The 21,104-nt window shown below is 41.3% G+C and overlaps 1 protein-coding gene across 9 annotated transcripts in view; it reads right to left on the reverse strand.

The window, feature by feature from the left end:
* pparab (peroxisome proliferator-activated receptor alpha b) overlaps positions 1 to 21,104 on the reverse strand; it is an 87,098-nt gene that overhangs the window by 45,538 nt on the left and 20,456 nt on the right. For 3 of the 9 annotated variants that reach the window (XM_085282761.1, XM_085282763.1, XM_085282762.1), the window contains exon 2: positions 18,555 to 18,623. The gene's annotated coding sequence lies outside the window, so the exon portion shown is untranslated. Of the gene's footprint in view, positions 1 to 1,794; positions 8,725 to 11,022; positions 11,101 to 18,554; positions 20,290 to 21,104 lie in introns of those variants that run through there. The other 6 variants (XM_085282755.1, XM_085282754.1, XM_085282756.1 and 3 more) reach the window with 5 other exon arrangements.

The following is a 21,104-nucleotide window of genomic DNA, read 5'->3' on the forward strand; positions in this document are numbered from 1 at the left end:
AATGACAAACGGAGCTTGCATAATTTACAAGGACTTAATTTACTTATGATGGACAACACTTAAATTCATATATTTAGATGCTCTAGAATAACACTGCTTTGCAGAAGGCCTGAACTTAGAACAAACTCCACTGCGGAGCTCAACTTGCAATGATTTTAGGACCTAAATCATAGAGAAAACCGTATGCTAAAGCATATACCTCATATTATTTTGCAGTCCTGCAAAACTCTCTGTGGCGCGGGGCCCAGACTTCATAATGTAGGGTCAAGACACATTGTCCTCTACATCTGCTGATTGAACATACTTTAATCTAATATAGTATATGACCCTGGGGTCCCGACCAATAAATAATGAAAAATATCATTTTCAAGTGAAGTCAGAGCCAGTTGCTATCTTCCAGTGACAGGAAAATATTCACGCTTACACCCACGCACATGTACTGTAGAGAACTAACATGAAATGCAAGCATATATACACACACCCACAGGTCCATACTCATGTTGCACACTTGTTTTTTTTTTACCGCAGTTATAGAGGACAATCTGGAACTCTTCTTTGGTTGTCGTGCAAACTCAACAAGCTGGCTCTGTAACTAAAGTACTGCTTCAGCCTCACACTTCCCTCAGCTCAAGTTCTGCTTTCTGCACATCTTTGCCTCACAATGTCCCATAAAACACATATATGGATGCACACGTGAAACCAAATCTCATACAGAAGGTCACAGTTTGAAACACATGCACATAAGCTTGGAAAAAGGAAGTAAGGTAAAACATTTTGCTGATTTATCTAATCATATTTTCACACAGTGTTCACAGCAAAGCTAGGCGCTGCTTAAAAACTCACTTTAACTTAATCACACTTGAGTCTAAGTGCTACATTGCCAATCAGTTCAGCTATAACCTTGCAACCTGATCTTTGAGGTTCTGGTGGTTTAAGGTCAGCGAGTGGGTAGATTTTTTTTAAAGACCACTTTAATGTAATATCCAACCTCAGATTCTTATTATTCATTCCTGCAAATTACAAATTTCCATCATGTTTTGTCGTTTTACTGACCACTCAAAGCTTTACTGTATCTCATCTATTCTGCACTTATAGAACATACCAGCATGAATATACTGTCGTTCATTACCAGAACCTTCTGGCTGTGAGGCAGCAGTATTAACCTCAACAACATTGTATCACCGACATAAAAGATGGTTACAGAAAGAAATGTTAGTATATATTAAATGCTCTTCATTTACCTAAAATAAATAAATGATAATACAAACCACTACAACAGTAAAATCAATATTTAAACCTTCTCGCCTTTTATTTGGTCACAGTCAAGACTGACTTCTGATGTTTCACCATAAAAGCTAGAGGTGACAGTGCAGTAGCACTAGCAATGTAGTTTTTACTGCAAGGGGATATTTCTGGCACTCAGAAGGATCTACAAAGTTCATTAAAGTCATGCAATTTGCATTTTTTGTTTCTATACTTATGTATAGAGGCAAATAGTTGACTTTTGGCCAAAGATGTAATAAAGTTTACGACGCACAAGTACAACTATGTTGCATATCCAGTGACCTAGTCAAACCGACGAGATCTGCAAGTAGCACGAAATTTCAAGCGGTAAATTTGAAATCATATGCTTACTTATTGGCTAATATCTAATCAGACAATTACTACATCATCTGTACTGAAAGTCAATGTGGACACAGGTTTTCTATAGCATTCATTTAACCGTTTGTTTGATAACCAAAAACTACCAGGCCAACCTTCAAGAATAATAAAATAAAACAAAAAGCTTCTTACTTGCCACAAGGGGTCACCACAGCAGGTGGCTCTGCATACTTTGTCAGAGTTAGATGCTAGATACAAGCCCTAAAGGGATGTATGTCTCCAGCTGGAACTGAACAAGTGCCCTTTGACTTCCCAAGCATATGTGTTAACCACTACACCACTGGAGGGTCTTCCTCGTGTACAAAAATCCTGATGGGTAAAAAAAAAGAAAAAAAGAAAAAAAAATAATATCTATAAAAAACATTGTATTCAGGGTAAAAAGATCACTCACACACTACACTATAGTTCAACTTTGCAAGTACACCCATACACACTCAACATGGTGACATTAGTGTACAGTCTCTAGTCACAAATGATGTGGTCAGAAATACCTGTTTTTCTTTTTATGTCCTGCTGCAGCAGAAGTGGTGCAGACACGAGGAATCTTGTAGATAGACAGGGTGGACTATTCACCCCCCACCACCCTCGATACAGATAGCACAGCAGTCATGACCCATCTATTTATACCAGGGCCAAGGGGCAGGCAGCAGTAGGAGGAGGACAGGAGCTGGGGGAAGAGGAGAGGCTGCTTGGGCAGGTCCTGTTACACATGCCAGGGGGAATGGCTGGGGCAAGCCACAGGGGGATTCTGCTCAAAGTCAGACAGGCTGACCTCCCCGTCACCTCTGCATGAGGCAGATACTGAGCTTGCAAACCTTGTGCAAGTGTGTGTTAGGAATGAAAGAACAGGGAGTTCAAAGTTCACATCAATAAGTTTGAATGTACAGTGTGTGCATAGCGCGTGTTTGTGATGCTGCAAGAACACATTAGCGCATGTGCACTGAACGCACTTGACACTTGTGGTGTTTGTGCATGCAGATGAGCAAATGCATACATGTGCAAGTGTGCATGTACTCACGCCAACGTGGTTAAAGTGTGTGTCTGCCTGTAAGACTGCGAGATGAACTGGCCCCACTGACTTATACCCCTCCAACCCCTCCATCCTGCAGCAGAGCCATAAACATGCCAGGTGAGGAGGGCTGGATTAGGCAAACTTAGCTCATTCCAGTGTGGCCCTGCGGCCCCAACTCTAGGGGTAAAAAACAAATGAGACCCCAATCACTGTAATGACAATGTACACAGCAGGGGTTTCCCACACCACTCAGCCCAACCTTGCCAGCTGCTTCTCATCTCTCTCACGCAGTGTACAATTGCACATACACAAAGAAACATCCACACATTTGCATGCATATACACACAGGCTGCAGGATGCACAGCAAGACGAAAACGGACTTTTAATTCATTTGAAAGCCTGATGCTTAGCCTTGCCCACCCCAGCTGTAAAACTCAGAAACTAGTCTTACTTGTTATCACATATCGTCCACCTGGGCCTCACACAGAGTTTCTGTCTGATTTCTCAGACTTTTTATCTGATTTTAGTTCTCAGCTCAGATAAAATAATTATTGTGGGTGATTTTAATATCCATGTAGATGCTAAAAATGACAGCCTCAACATGGCATTTAATCTGTTATTAGCAGAGGTGTGGACTCGAGTCACATGACTTGGACTCGAGTCAGACTCGAGTCATTAATTTTATGACTTTAGACTTGACTTGAAAAAATGTTCTAAGACTTGTGACTTGACTTGGACTTTTACACCAATGACTTGGGACTTGAATTGGACTTGAACCGGTTTACTTGAAAAGACTTGATATTTTACCCCAAATATAAAATTTAACATGCATATTATATAGAGATTGAAAATGTGACGTCATTCACGGGTAGAACCGCAAAGGATTCTGGGAACTCGTGGCAAGCGGTCAAGCGGTACTAGCGCACGCAGGCTTTCAATTAAAATCAGTTATACAGCGATAAAAAGAAACACAAAAATGTCAAGAAGCCGTTGTATTATTAACTGCAATAGCCGGTCGCATGACAGCCACGGGAAGCCGACGGGTAAAGAGATCGGTTGTTATCGGATTACGTCGTTGAAGAGAAATTGTTCGAGCCATGTTTCCGAAGTAACAAAGAGGCGACTGGATTGCAGCCATTCAAAGATCAAATATAACGTTCCAGAACACTCCAGCTCACAGGTTAGTCTGCTCCAAGCATTTACACGAAGGTCAGTGTTTTTTAGTAGTTAATACGTCATTTTCATAACATAATTGGTGATATAGGTTACAAGCAAGTCTGGCGCTGAACAGAAATTGTCGCGCTATGCTCCTTTGTTTATTGTGCATAAATAGTGAATTGTCCTGACACAATATTGCGTTTCTCCTCTGTTATTATGGTACACTGACAAAAACATATACTTTTATTCACAGGATAAAACAGTTGTTTTGTATCACTAATTGCCTAGTACGATTACAGCATACAGTATTATTGTCACTGCTACATTTCTGTGATGCTACCAGAAATTATTTCCACTACTAATTAATTACCGTTGAGCTCAAAGGTTATATTAATAAACGGTTAATGAATGTGTATTTATGACGACAATTTGTGAGACTGGTAAACTTATGATACGTACGATGGTCTTTCGTTTTACACGGTGCATTTCAAGGTCCTGCACCCATCCGTCGGTAAACTGTACCTGGGCTTGTTGCAGTGACCTGAAGTTACTAAACTTCATGAGTGTGTGCACTCACTCCAAGAACCGTATGATTATAAATATGCATATAAATATGCTAAGATGAGATAGCTGACTTTATCTAACTAGCAAATGTTGTCCAGGCTACGTTGGTGATGCAGTTTTTTTTAATGTGTATGATATTTTTGTCATGCGATTTTAAAGTCGGTCCTACAACCGCATCCAAGAATAACATGCAGCTTATCTCAGAACTGTCGGTGAAAATTATTCTTGGAGCTAGGTTTAATTGAGCTGCATTTTAAAGAGGTGCAATTTCACAATTTGTGTATATTTTCTAAGTTCACTATTTTGTCATGTGTTGAGAAAAACACAGATTTAAAAATTACATGGTCTAATATTTACATTTAGCATATAACTGCAACATTATTTTTTATTTTTTATTTTTTTAAAAGACTCGAAAGGACTTGAAATTCAAAGTTTCAGACTTGTGACTTGACTCGGACTTTTACACCAGTGACTTGAGACTCGACTCTGACTTGCCTGACATTACTTGAGACTTGACTTGAGACTTGAGGATAAAGACTTGAGACTTACTTGAGACTTGCAAAACAATGACTTGGTCCCACCTCTGGTTATTAGACTCAATTGGCTTCTCTCAAAATGTAAAAGAACCCACCCACCACTTAACTTGAAAGGGGCCTTTAACATATGGCATAGAAACTGAACATTTAACAGTGTTTCCTGAAAACCCTCTCCTGTCGGATCCTTTCCTGATAACATTTACATTTACAATAATTGATTACACAGCGGTGGAGAGTAGACTTTATCACAGTAGATGTCTTTCTGAAAGCGCTGTAACTAAGTTTAAGAATATAATCCACCCACTGTTATCATCTTCAATGCCCTGTACCAACATAGAGCAGAGCAGCTACCTGAACGCTACTCCAACAGAGGTCGATTATCTTGTTAATAATTCTACCTCCTCACTACGTACGACTCTGGATACTGTAGCTCCAGTGAAAACTAAGGTCTCAAATCAGAAGTACCTGACTCCGTGGTATAATTCTCAAACACATAGTCTAAAGCAGATTACTCGTAAGCTGGAGAGGAAATGGTGTGCCACAAATTTAGAGGATCATCATTTAGCCTGGAGAAATAGTTTGTTGCTTTATAAGAAAGCCCTCCACAAAGCCAGAACATCTTACTATTCATCACTGATTGAAGAAAATAAGAACAACCCCAGGTTTCTCTTCAGCACTGTAGCCAGGCTGACAAAAAGTCAGAGCACTGTTGAGCCAACAATTCCTTCAACGTTAACTAGTAATGACTTCATGAACTTCTTCACAAATAAAATTCTTATCATTAGAGGAAAAATGACCAATAATCATCCCATAGATGTAATATTATCTACAGCTACTCTTAGTACCATTAATATTCATTTAGACTCTTTTTCTCCAATTGATCTTTCTGAGTTAACTTCAATAATTACTTCCTCCAAACCATCAACGTGTCTTTTAGACCCCATTCCTACAAAACTGCTCAAAGAAGTCCTGCCATTAATTAATTCTTCGATCTTAAATATGATCAACCTATCTCTAATAATCAGCTATGTACCACAGGCCTACAAGGTGGCTGTAGTTAAACCTTTACTCAGACCCAGCAGTCTTAGCTAATTATAGGCCAATCTCCAACCTTCCTTTCATATCAAAAATCCTTGAAAGAGTAGTTGTCAAACAGCTAACAGATCATCTGCAGAGGAATGGTTTATTTGAAGAGTTTCAGTCAGGTTTCAGAGCTCAGCACAGCACAGAAACAGCTTTAGTGAAGGTTACAAATGATCTTCTTATGGCCTCTGACAGTGGACTCATCTCTGTGCTTGTCCTGCTAGACCTTAGTGCAGTGTTTGATACTGTTGACCATAATATCCTATTAGAGCGATTAGAACATGCTGTAGGTATTACAGGTACTGCACTGCAGTGGTTTGAATCATATCTATCTAATAGACTCCAATTTGTACATGTAAATAGAGAGTCCTCTTCACACACTGAGGTTAATTATGGAGTTCCACAGGGTTCAGTGCTAGGACCAATTCTGTTTACACTATACATGCTTCCCTTAGGCAGCATCATTAGAAGACATAGCATAAATTTTCACTGCTATGCAGATGACACCCAGCTCTATCTGTCCATGAAGCCAGATAACGCACACCAATTAGTTAAACTGCAGGAATGTCTTAAAGACATAAAGACCTGGATGACCGCTAACTTTCTGCTTCTTAATTCAGATAAAACTGAGGTTATTGTACTCGGCCCTGAAAAGCTTAGAAATATGGTATCTAACCAGATTCTTACTCTGGATGGCATTACCTTGGCCTCCAGTAACGCTGTGAGGAACCTTGGAGTTATTTTTGACCAGGATATGTCCTTCAACGCACATATTAAACAAATATGTAAGGCTGCTTTCATCCATTTGCACAACATCTCTAAAATTAGAAATATCCTGTCTCAGAGTGACGCTGAAAAACTAGTTCATGCATTTATTACTTCCAGGCTGGACTACTGTAATTCATTATTATCAGGATGTCCAAAAAACTCACTGAAAAGCCTTCAGCTAATCCAAAATGCTGCAGCAAGAGTCCTGACAGGGACTAGAAAGAGAGAACATATTTCTCCTGTTTTGGCTTCCCTTCATTGGCTTCCTGTTAAATCCAGAATTGAATTCAAAATCCTGCTCCTCACATGCAAGGTCTTAAATAATCAGGCCCTATCTTATCTTAATGACCTTGTAGTACCATATCACCCTATTAGAGCACTTTGCTCTCGCTCTGCAGGCCTACTTGTTGTTCCTAGAGTATTTAAAAGTAGAATAGGAGGGAGAGCCTTCAGTTTTCAGGCCCCTCTTCTCTGGAACCAGCTTCCAGTTTGGATTCGGGAGACAGACACTATCTCTACTTTCAAGATCAGGCTTAAAACTTTCCTTTTTGCTAAAGCATATAGTTAGGGCTGGACCAGGTGACCCTGAATCCTCCCTTAGTTATGCTGCAATAGATGTAGGCTGTCGGGGGATTCCCATGGTGCATTGAGTTTTTCCTTTCCAGTCACCTTTCGCACTCACTATGTGTTAATAGACCTCTCTGCATTGAATCATATCTGTTATTAATCTCTGTCTCTCTTCCACAGCATGTCTTTATCCTGTCTTCCTTCTCTCACCCCAACCGGTCGCAGCAGATGGTCACCCCTCCCTGAGCCTGGTTCTGCCGGAGGTTTCTTCCTGTTAAAAGGGAGTTTTTCCTTCCCACTGTCGCCAAAGTGCTTGCTCATAGGGGGTCATATGATTGTTGGGTTTTTCTCTGTATCTATGAAGCGCCTTGAGGCGACTTATGTTGTGATTTGGCGCTATATAAATAAAACTGAATTGAATTGAATTGAATTGAAGACAAAGGTCTACCCAGAAAAAAAGCTTGAAAGCAGGTGTCTCACACTGTCGCAAATCTGGGCCCCCTGAGTAATGGTGCCTGTCTATGTTTTCAATGACTCTACAGATTATTGCTCAAGACATTCAAAATTACAGTTATCAGAGGGCACTTAACAATGAGAATTTATTATTTATTCAAAGGTGGATGGTTGGTTTTATTTTGCATAGGTGGTACAGAAGTGCATGATTTCACTTTAAAATGATGTTAACCCTCACGTTATGCTTTGTGGGGTTATTTCTATGTATGCTCCCTCACCTTCTTCTTCTTAGGACACTGGTATTTTTATAGATACAGGTCTTAAGAAACTTGAACTGTGTTAGTTTCCCATAGTGGGTTACGTTGATACCGAGTTAAATAAATGTATAAAAATACAAAAAAAGTAACCTTTTTTTGCTCATCGAAGTCAAAGTCTTAATCTTCGTATTGCCACTCTAAAGAGCTCTGGTGAAATGTGCACTGCCATGTGGCTGCTGGTGACCTGCAAGGCCTCTGTCTATTAGAGGAAGGCTATAGCTCTGACATGTCTACATGCACTGTGTTCAGCGCCGGCCTGCTCGCAGGGCCCCTTTCAAATGGGCAGTGCCCCTTTGAGCGGCATCTGTCACCAGCTATATTTAGAGGGTTGAACAAATACCTTTCTCCCTGAATATGAACTTCAGCTGACAGACAGCAGGCCAGAGCAGGCAGACGGGGATCTGCACAGTTTGTAACCTTCAAGAGCCTGTAACTCTCAGGCTACAGCTGCGTTTAGTCAGGCTCACCGCTGAAATCTAACGCTGTAAATACAGCGCAGTCAACCATAGTTAGCATTGATTTGGCAGAAGGTTTTAGCACCAGTTCCTACAGTTCCAGGATAGCTGCCAGCATAAATGGGAATATACAGTTATATATCCTGATAACAACTTTTAATACCCCCCCCCCCCCCCCCCACCCCACCCCCCACACACACACACACCTACCCACACCTAAACAGTGAGGTATAAAAGAAAAATGACTGAATGAACTGCTGTGCCTTCAATCGCCTTCAATGCTTTGAAGATTGCTACGTTTCTGCCTATAGGGGTTTGTGCGTGTGACAGTACAAGTGAGGCAGCCAGTGTGTGACTACATGACCCTGTTGCATGGCCATCTGCTCCATATAACCATAAACAAATGCAGGCAGGCACAGCTTCACAGTATTATTTCCAAGAGGTCTAGGCCGGTAAATGTATTCAAGCTTTGGTCTCTGGGTAGATGTTGTAGTGATATGCCCTAGAAGCAGGCCGCGGTTATGCAACAGGATTCATAATTCATACTACAAACACAACATGGAGGCCTCTCTGTCCCATATGCAAGCACATGGGCAGATTAAGGAGTGAGCAGTCAAAGGGTACAGAGTGCATTCGGAGCTGCCGCTGACTGAGTGGCTGTCTCATAGAGAACGTGTATGTGACAGGCCTAAATAGGCCAGGTTTTACTGCCAGAGGGACCTCTGCTATATTTTGCACCTACTGTCTAAATCAGTTACATGGGAGCAGTGAGGCACAATGATACAGTGAGGGAGGTTTTATAACACTTGACGCTATTAACAGGTACAACCCGATGAATGGTGTCAATCTGCTCATTTATTTTCTGGTCATTTACAATATAGCTGATGTTTGCTGTTTTTCCGTGGAACACTTTAGCCCCTTTCTTCACACACACACACACACACACACACACACACACACACGCACATGTATAACAAAGTTCTTGGAGCTGGTGCGATGAGGTTCATCCAACCTTGCAATTTCAAGCAAGTCTTTTTTCCCTCTGCTTTTTAGGTCAATTTTGCTTTTTCTAACATAATTTCTGCTTTTATGACTTTACAATAATTATATTATGTATGATTTTTTTTCTCCCAACCCCAGACTTTTTCTTCTTCTTTTCTTTAACTCGCTGTTGCAATACTGGGCTGTTAACCTGAAACAGTCCCAGAAGCAAAGCAAACAAAAATTAAAAAAAAGAAATGGTGTGTGTCATTTCAGACTTGTAGTGGGGGATCAAGAGAGCTTTATACACCTACTGAACACCTGCTTTAGTGTCTGTGGGCTGTAAATGAGAGAAGGGCTTTAATAAAATCTGCACTTATAATCAAACGTGGAGCGCACACAGAATTCCAGAGCCGCAGGCAGCCAGTCACTATAGCTATAGATTGCAGGGTGGTGCCTGGGGTTACTAAGTCCGTACAATACAGCCGCAGTTATGGGCTGAAGCTCCAGCTCGGTGCACTGTGGTTAGGGTGGAGACAGGTTAAAAAGCAGAGGTTAAAGATTTTATCCATTCACTGGCTTTAAGTAGCTACAAGACAGCAGGTTATGTTGAGAGAAAGCAGGCGGGGCTTGGAGGCAACGCGCAAGGGTGCGACACAACTGTGGCCACTGCCAGCGCACATTTGCCCCTATGAAAAAAAAGGCCCTGTTTATGGTGTCCACTCGAGGTCAGCTTGTTGAAAAGAGGAGCTGGAAGTGATCCAGAGTGGAGGCCGCTTGATTTTTATCTAATCAGCCAACAACAATTAAAACATTTCCCCATAAGAAATAGGCACGCTAATTGTCCTGTCACTGTACATTAGAGCGCTACTCTTCCTCAATTTGCACACCTTTTCACAGTTTATTAGACTTTATTCCCCCCTTTTCCCCCTGAACCCAGCATCCAGTTGCACCCACTTTGTTCTTTCCCACTTTACTCTGTTCTTCTGCTACCTGACTACTTTGGCAGCGATGCACAAAATGGCGGCAGGGAGCTGAGAGCTGGAAGGCACAGAGTGGAAGCCATTTTCCAACAGTTTCAGGACCATGCATAGGGAGAGAGAGGGAGAGTCAAGTCGTTGTCTAGCAGGCAGTTCGGATAAGTGTTTTCTGCGCATGTGCGCGAAAAGATTATCTTTGTTTTGTTTGTTTTTTCTTTCTTAATGTGCTGCGCTAATAAAGCCATCGGGACCTTGGCCTTTCTAAAAAAAGGGATAAAGGCCCAACACATTATGATTTTAATCTGTTCCAGGCTCACAAAGAGAAAGAAAATACATGTAGACAAAGCGGAGACGTAATCTGCACAGCGTTTAATTACAGGCCCCTATCTCAATGAAATTGAAATGCAAGACAATCCAACAGCATCAGAATACATCATCCTGTACAAAAAAAAGCCCAAAACATTTCTAACACGTTGGGGTACTTACAATCGGCAGTGTGTGTTTGCATAATTTCTCTCTCTGGCCAAAACTGTTTGCGCTTGGAGATCAAAACTGTCTCACTGCCTACGAGAAGGAAAGACAGAGAGGGGGGGGGGGGGGGAATGGAGTGAGAGACAATTTACAGCAACGTAAACAGAGAGGAAGTGAAAAACACAATCGAGAGGAGCGGAGACAGAGAGCCTGATCGGTTGAGTAGCCAGCAGCAGCAGTAGCAGCGGCAGAGGGCTGTAGGGTCTTTTCTCTGTAGCCTGTTTACTAATAAGCTCACCCTACACTTCTGCCTGGCCAAGAAAGCTCATTAGCGAAACATGTAACACACCGCACCCTCTCTGCTGGCCTGTACACCGGCCAACTCTTACTGCCGCATGCTCACCCTACACCAACACACCCGCACACTTCACACGCACACAAGCTCCTCTGTGGCCTCGGCCTCGCCCGGTAGCGCCCACTCGCTGCATACATGTGCACGCTTTGGCACACCGTGTTACCGAAAGCCCACAGTGTCATATGCGTGGGTGAAGTGGTGCATCTGCACGTACTTGTGAGTCTAATAAGTCTTTTTTCGTTTTTTTCTTTTACACATGCAGCACAGTATGCTCGGTTCGCAGAAGAGGGCATGTGCGGGCTGCGCAGAGTTAATGTACAAGGTAGCTTTTTGGTTATCGTGCGTCGTGCACATGTGACGCCATCACGTGGAGGTGGAACAGGAAGCGAGGCGACAGAGGTAGGCGTTGTTAGCCAAATCTCAGATTGCGCAAGTAAAAAATAAGCGCAGAAGAGAATAAAGAGCAAATGTGACAATTTCGCGGGCCCAGGAGGACACTGCCGATTTAAGGCCTTCACTCGGTGCGGCGGCAGCTGCCGAAAGGTGATAATTCTGGACACGGATGCTAATTGCAACGCGGAGCACGGCCTTGTCGGGCAAAGGGTCTTTTATATATTGTTTCTAACGTTTGTAATTACAGTGCAGTACCTCGGAGTGTTGCCAGCACATGTTTATGGGCTCATGAGTAACCCAACTCCTCCAGCCTCCACGGAGAGAGATTCATGTCCGAGCTGTGCACCCACTGCACTCTGTGCATGTGTGGGTATGCTGTTTGTGTGCATATACATGTTGATGACTCATGGGACAGTCAACATGATATGAGAATATACCACATGAATGGCTGTGAGTATAGAAAGAAAACTACACATACATTATGTCGGTGGGTTTTGTGTTGGTATGGAGGCTTTTGTCGTACTTCACTCGAAATTCTAAAACCTTTTGGTGATTGCAAGCGAGGAAACCTGAGTATATGCACATTACATAAACATCAAGTGCTGTATTTGCTGTATTACATGGCAGAAGTCAGCAGAAACTGTAGTCAAACAAAATGAGCAAAAAAACCAAAAAAAAACCCCCAGCCCAAACCAATCCAGTTCACTAAACGTTGCCAACAGTAAATGCAGCCAACATAATTTAGCTCATCAGTGACGAGCAGTAGAAAGTGATGGAGTGGAGGTGAGCTGAAGGAAAGGGATTTACAGTATTTTGATAGTCGGGGGGGGAGGGTTGCAGGCGAGGCTTTTCAACACTTCCAATTTTACCTCCAAGTGGAACGAGGTTGCTGATTCTGCAGTTTTTCTCGGACTAAATTGCCTTGGCGACAGCAGAGGCCAAAAGCTGAAGAAATATATGAGTGCTGGAAAAGAAAAAACCGAGTGGGTGCAGCTGAGCATTATCTGGAATATCGCTTTGCCTGGCAGGTACATAAAACAAGCATCTGTCCCGACGATGTGTGCCGAGAGACACTCGCATGTGATGCTGTGTATTACAGCCTCAGTGCGTTTGATTAGGGCAGGAAGAGAAAAACAATGAGTATTTACAATGCTCAGATATTACATGTGTCAAACTTCTAACAAACTCTCATGAGAAAACAGTTTTCAAATGTGAGAGTGCTCCAATTGAGGGGAAAAAAGAAACACAAACTTTTGCTCATGGTGTAAAGCATTTTTTTTACTTACAGAATGTCTGGAGGAAAAAAAAAAAAAAGAGGGATACGTACAGGGGAGGAAAATTCTAATTTTCTGTCATGCCTTGAAACTTTGTCCCAGTCCAATATTATGTCATTATGACTGTACTTACCGTCTCTGTGGAATTGCTGTGGTTTTGTGGATAAATTACATGTGACACTCCCAGCTGACATCCTGATTAACACAGGAAGGAACAAAAAAAAAGTCCAGTCCTCAGTAGTCTGCAGGGTAATGGACTAATGGCTTCCATGTATGATGAGATGGGTGAGAAAAAGCAGGATTTTTTTTTTTGTTGGTGCAGGAATATGAATGTAAGAGCATCAGCATATGTGCCTGTCATTGTGTTGTAGCTGGGTACTGTTTGTAAATGAACAGAAAGAGAGAGACAAAGAGCAGCAGTGATCGAGCAAACTAAAAAGTGAAGAAAGCGGCGAATTAGAGAAATGAAACAGTAGTTTTGGATAGCTTCACGTTCTTAAAGTAGAAGCGAACGAGCAAAATAACTTGCGCAACCCTTTGAAAAGATGCCGCGCTGCCAGATTTCGCGTGAACGCAGCGCATGCTTCACAAACAGGAAAGGACACACGAGCAGAAACACAGACTTGGAGATACATTCAACCCCGCAAAAATGTAGCAAACTGAAGCAAACACAAGCATCAAAACCGTGGAGGTTGCGCATTGTCTCTGTAACACGAATGGGTCTGTATGTTTTAGTATACCGAATGTTCTCGTGGTCGCTGTGTTATCACAGAGTCCCGCCCTCACACCCTGCCTGCAATCACTGCCCGAGGACTACACACCGACACAGACTGCACAAAGGTTCCGGTGCAGAAACATCCAAACATAACCACATAAAAATAAAATACGGATAAAGTAGGAGTGGTGCTGCAGATAAACACACCTCAATACACAGCTTAGGTGTTAATCTATACATAGTTTGGGTTTTTCCCCAGCGTTTTATAATTTTTTTTTAGTTTTTATGACATAATTTCAGCACTTATATAGTTGACCAGAACACTGAAAATTCTTGTATATGTTTTTTTGTGTGTGTGTGCGTGCATTGAGGACTTTTTCTCTAGATTCTCTCCTCTCTGTTTAGGCCTGGCCTACTTTCTCGTGTACTGTAACTCCTATGTGTGCCACAGCCTGTAGTGGCCACTGTAGATCCACTCATGGATTCTTCCACGTTGAGGAGAGCAACAGGGGGCCTGGTCATCTTCTAATACAGAGACTCGGCATGACTGCACTAAAGGGCCCCCTTTAAAAGTTTTCTAACTGTAATGTTGAAGGCGCTACGATGCCTACACGAGCACAGTGAAAAGCATTTTATTGCAGGTTTTGGTGGAATTCACCTTGACCTTTAGATGCGCTGCAGTAAGACTATGCAGACCTGCTGCATAGTGTTACTGCTTCAGTAAGAATCCTGCACCTAAATATAGGATGGATCAATATATTGAAGCTTTGAACTCATTTTAGATCGACATAAAATCACATCAGGTTTAATTTTTTTATGTATTTTCTTTAATATACACAACCATTTACTAAAAAGTGGGAAAGTAGTGTAAAAAGTTTAATAGAAACAGACATGCAGTTAAGAAATATCTGATCACATAATAAACAGTGAGATAAACGTGCTAGAAAATTTCCATTCTTTAAACATAGAAAACACTTTTACAGTGAACCTGTGAATACATTCAACTTAAGAGTGCTACATGCGTTTTTGTAGAGCAAGCCCAGACAGCAGAGTAGGACAACACAATCCCAAACCCTGACAGCTCTCCAGAGAGCTCAGACATACAATATAACTTCCATTATGTTGGCTTTCTCAGTTTTATTGTATTTTTAACAGCACACTGAAGCCGCTTTAAGCAGCAGAATTCAAAGCGGCTTCATTATTATGGCACAAAAATATATTTACAGTGAGTGGTGACTTGGCCCCCATTCATCACTCCAATCTGGATTTCATATTAGCCAGGAGGAAATTGGATGAAATTCACAACATCACAGCAAGCTCATAAATGAAACAAAATCACATAATCTAAAATACCAATTTATCCACTTAACAAATGAAGCACTGTGTCGGTGGCTTATTGCTGTGTTGTACTCATGAATGACTCATTTTCACTGAGTTGCACTAGTAAGAATACGCTGAGCACTCACACACGACCTCAACCACATACTCAAAACTTCAAACTCAAACACTCAGACAGCAGTCTGCCTCACCACACACACACACACACACACACACACACACACACACACACACACACACACACACACGAGCATCAAAATGTGCAAAATGAAACAGCAACACAAAAGACAACAATATTACACTCCATGTATTCTTGCTGATGTGAAACACATATTTTTTTAAATTATGTACGATTCAGAAATGTGAAAATGTCCAAGTGTGTATAAAGAGATTATTGCAATTTTACACACAAAAGAAATTATGTATTACTGCTACTATATAAATGATCATTTGGAGAATACTTCATACAACAATTGCCTTTTTTACACTATTCGAAAGGTAGAACTAAATGATTATGAACGACTATTATTATTAATAATAATTTAATTCTGAGAATTGTCGCAGTTATAAAATACATTTTTTTGTGACACTTGAAAAGCCATGGGATAATAAAAGGGTTTTGTGGTCAAATATATATATACATATGTGTGTGTGTGTGTGTGTGTGTGTGTGTGTATTTTATATATATATATATATATATATATATATATATATATATATATATATATATATATATATATATATATATATATATATATATATATATATATATATATATATATATATATATATATATATATATATATATATATATATATATATATATATATATATGAATGTTTAAGAAACACAATCATATACATGATGCACCAACAAGTAGAAACATGCTCAATCATGCCTTGCACCATTGTTTTACTGCAAACACACACACACACACACACACACACACACACACACACACACACACACACACACACACACACACACACCAAAAAAGGCTGCTGCTGTGACTTAGCCATCCGTAAACTGATCTCTACAGTAATGTAAATACTTTAAAAACAGTGTTTTAGCATACACATTTTTCTTTTACGCTTTCTGTTTAGTTTCCTCTATGAAGACGTGTGCTTACAAAAAAACTTCACGGGACAAACTTTTGATTTGTTTTAAACAATTACACTTGGCAGAAAAAAATGAGGACGTGCACATGTGCACATATTCGTCCGTTTTTATATTTTCTTCTCTTTTTACTACGCGTCATGACATTTTTGAGTTTCACATGGACAAACTCAAATATAAATTAAACTGAAAGTGAGTAATAAATTAAAAGTAGCAGGGTTACCTCAGTATGATACATATAATAAAAACAGTAATAAATTACTTACAGAATTGCTGCGAATATTGTAGAAAAATAACTGAACATGACAAATAATCTTTTGCATAGTGCACCCCCCTCACACACACACACACTTTCTTTTTGCTTATCTATTAAAAAATGTCCCACGTTTTTTCAGTTGGATTTTTGTTAGCACCATATGTTTTAACTAACATACTAAGACTAAGAATAATTGTTGATTTTTTCCCCCCCATTCAAGTTCAAGGACAGTCAAGTTCAAGTTTGAGAACTTGGTGTTTTAGCTGTGGCATGCAGTTTTGGTGTCTGCTTTGCTTCTGCATTATATTAAGTACATATTTCCATTTACATAAAATAAAAATTAAAAATTAAAAGAAGCCATTTGAGCCACTTTGCTGTTGGTAATTACATGAAAAAATGCTTCTAACCAACTATTTGACTAAACCTCACATCATACACCAAGAAAGCATCAACAAAAAAAAGTACAATTATTATGAACTACTATTAACTACACAAATACATTTACGCGCACGTTTGACGGTAAATTTGTATTAGTGTGTATGTGTGACTGTGTCTGTGTGTGTCCCATTGCTAGCTCTGCTGTGTAGATGCAATAAACTGTTAGTTTGCTTCAGTGCACCCACTGTGGGTTGTACCAGGCTGTTGTGTTGTTGTAGGTACGCTTTTACACACAGAGAGAAAATGCTGAAAACCCTGCCATCTGCCTCTCGACATGCAACCTTCCACTGCACTCCTGCCATTCAGTGCCAAAAAGGCCTTGGGGTGGAGTAGTGAGATACTCCTCCAGCCAAAACCATGTGTCCACAGCTAGTACAGCAAAGCTTACATTCATATGAATGAGCATAATAAGCTACATATGCAACAGTAAGCCTCACTCTTGAAAGCTTTGAGTAATCATTTTGACTTTGTCCTTCAAAAAAAGTCATCTTCTATGTAAAACCCGACACCCAACATAACACAGCACATCTGAAATCCAAAGCAGAATATTCGACAAATACGCAAACTTTTGTTGATTAAACTAGAAAATTTCCGCAATTTTCAAAAAACGCAATCAGAAAACAGCTTTACTGCAAATTTGATTATACTTTCAAGCGACACCTCGAAGAAGATTTTTCTCATTAGACTTGGGAATATACTTTGCTATTTTAATGTCTTAAAAACATTCAAGCAGTACAGATTTCCCATGATCTTGATCATTAAATTCACAATATCCACAGTCATTTTTTATAAATTCTCTTGTTGGTGAAACTGCTGCGTTTGTTGCTCATTCAGGTTTGTTCTTCCATCAAATCAAGAGAAATGCGATTAGTATCAACATAATAACAAAAGCATCTGTAGTTGTATGTAAAGCGCTTCTATCAAAAGCACAAGTCTTGTAAAATCTGTATTCAGACATGTAAGGTATAGATCCAAAAGTGGGGAAAAAATATGAAAGGAATCCTCCGATTAACAAAAATTATGTATACAAAAGCAAATGGTGAAGAAATGGTGAGTTATTCTCTATTCCGTTTTCTTGAATAAAATATAAGCTTACCAAGTACAAACTGTAAAAGCACGAACTCAAAGAAATTTGCCATTTAAAAATAAATAGTTGTAAAAATTAAGACGTCCTCCAAAAGCTTCTGAAAACATTAAACTGATCGAAATGATCAGCGCACCACGTGCTTCTCTTCATACAGTGCATTCTAAGCTCGGACAGCATCACTCATATGAAATACCTCCACAACTGTGGCCTTGCACTTACTCACTGATTGCATTAAAGTAGGATTATCCGGTCAACAGAGTGCTTTTCTGCCTTTTTTGTGCGTATCGCTAAACTATGAATGAGTTTGTAGAAATTTTTAGTGGGGAAATGTTCTTGAAATCATGAGAATAGCTGTTAACGCTCTGATATCTGCTGTTCTAAGTGCAGGGCTTTAAATTCAGATGCATAAATGCTCGCTCAGGTGAAAAGAAACTTTGTGCAAAGACCTCAAATTCATCGAGATGTTTATTTGTACAGGATTCCTGCGAAAACTGAACGTCCAAAATGCAAACACATTGATAAAGTACATCGGAAACCATGCATCCATAGGCATATTTTAAATGAAAATTACTCACCAGTTACCAGAGCAAAGACGCTAAATGTCCGGTGAGGTTCGGAAGCTCTTCCCGCTTTGATCCACATCTCTGTCAAGAAGAGGAGAAAGCAATAAGCTCCAGTTTGGTGCTTCTTGCATAACCCCGTGATTTCCCTCAGAATGTCCCGTTCACAGCCGTGCCTCAGCCTCAGCTCCAGCCTCAGTGCCCACGTCAGTCTCACCTCCAGGCACAAATCCCTCCTTCAACCACAGTCTCAACCCAAAGCTCAGGGCTGCATGGCTTGCCTGCCACCAGCTGGGTCCAGGCCCGGTGAGGCCTGAAACAATAGGAGGCCATGAGGCTGTCTGCGAGACTCCAGCTAAGCCCAGCTGCTAGTTAACAAGTCTTTGAATGAGGAATGTTAGCAAACAGACAAACAGCATGTCTGATGCATGCAAATAGCACAACCAGTCCAGTCTCAGCCTTGGCTGAGCACATGAATAATTCACAAGTCTATATGCTTCTCTCTCACATTACTCCCTCCCTCTTCTCAAGTGAAATGCCTTCACTGGAATAAGTGAAGCAAAGTATTCAAACCTCTGTTTTACTTTAATACTTGATAACGTAACGCAACAATAATGCAAACCGGTCATGCGGCGACGTAACGTGCACAGCTACTGGTGACATCTCAACAACTTGCAATTCGACAATTTGCTTCCCCCCTTTTTTTTTTTCGCTTATTGCCTGTTAATTTCTTTTGTTTGCAATTGGCACCTGTCCCAGTAAGAGCTCCGGCTCAGCGCACCACTCATTTGCCCTCGAGAGCGAGTCGGCGTGAAAGAGAGAGAACAAGAGTGAGAAAGAGACACAAGGAGACAGCGAAGGAGAGAGGACATGGAGAGGAAACAGGAGGAGAAGCAGAGTAAATACAAACAAGGTGCGGTACTTCACGCCAGTCGCTGGCGCGGATTACGAAACATCTCCTTTAAAACGCACACGTATACCCTACTGAGACACTGGTCACTCTGTGACTGCCATCCATGGACATCCCGGCCACAAGCCCACCACCACAAAAAGGTTACCCGTCAAAAATGGCGCCCCTGGCATTCCAGGTGGATCAAGGCCCATCAGATGGAGAGACACCACCTTGGAAAATTTTGATCCAAAATGAGAGAAACCAAATAAACATGGCTAAAAACCAGCAAGGGGGAAAAAAAACCCTAATAAAACTAAACAAACAAACAAAAAAAGAAGAGGAAAATGAGGTACAGTTTTAGAAAATAAGCAACAGAAAAGCAGATAAGTGATCAAAAATCCAGAGCGGTGCAAAAATCAATGTGCCAAAAGTAAGAAAAGGGCCCCTAAAAAAAGCCACTTGTTGCCAGGTTTTGCAGAGCTGCTGTGCAGCTAGTTGGAGGCAGAGGGTTAAAATCCAGCTAGTAGTGAGTAAAAAAAAAAAAAGATCCATCTATGGCAGGGCGGGCTGCGGGGAGGCCCTGACTGTAGAAATAGCAGCAGACTTTTTGTCTTTTTTTTTTTTCTCCCCTCGCAGAGCTCAAGTCTCCCCCTTGCGTGTGGCTCTAGCAGAAAGAGAGGAGCGACCGATTCAGAGAGAGAAGACGAGGAGAGGGGGAGAGAGAGAGAGGGAGAGAGAGAATCCGAGAGGAGGAGACAGACATGCATACAGTGAAGGGGTAGAAAAGCTCGGCTGATGATGAAATAGGAGGTGTAGCAGAGCGCGCGAACCAGTCACTTTTTCATCACATGTCCAACACGGCAAGGAACTGTATTTGCACTGGGGCCTGGGGAGGGAGGGAGGGAGCATAAGATGGGTGGGAGATGGAGACACAGAAGGGAAGAGAGCGAGGCAGAGTGGGAGGGTGGAAAGCACTAAATGTGGGAGGGGTGGAGGAAGAAGAATGACACAGAAATCCACTCCTCCCAGGCAGCGCGCAGGCTCAGTGCCTGCACTCACACGCCATACTGGGATCCACTATAACGTACGTCAGCAACTATATCAGCAAGTGCAAAGAAAAGCAAGGAAAACGGGAGAATACAGAGTCATTCAGCATAAGCTGCCCCCGCTGAAGGATCCTTGAAATATGCAACACTTCTGAGATCTCCTTGAATTATTAACCTCACCTCTTACCGTGGTGGAGCTTTACAGATCTGGAAGTACACACTGAAAGGAACACACGTACACACACACTCAGAGCGCATTAACTCTTTGGCATGCCTGAGCAGCCTGAATGGATAGAATAGACCATGACACACACACACACACACACACACAAGGACGCGAGCACACAAAGTGAAAAAGAAAAGCACGGAGAGTGTTAATTTCAGTAACATGTGGCAAAGAACGCATGGCCAGGACGCCTCCTTCTTGCCCCGGCTCTGTCACAAAGCAAAGGCTGTAGCCGAACCTTCGCAGCTATTTTGGCACAAAGTCAAAAAAGGCTGATAAGCATTTTTGGGTGAGACTCTGCTGCTTTTTCCTCGAGGAAAAACAGCTGCTACATGCCCCGGTATTCAATGTTCAACAGTTCGGAGAACATTTTAGCGAAACCCCCCCAGAGATGCCGATTT

The sequence above is a fragment of the Mchenga conophoros genome, linkage group LG7 (assembly GCF_057382185.1).
Source record: "Mchenga conophoros isolate Kocher_MC1m ecotype Shallow Benthic linkage group LG7, M_conophoros_male_GT1.1, whole genome shotgun sequence".
NCBI lineage: Eukaryota > Metazoa > Chordata > Actinopteri > Cichliformes > Cichlidae > Mchenga > Mchenga conophoros.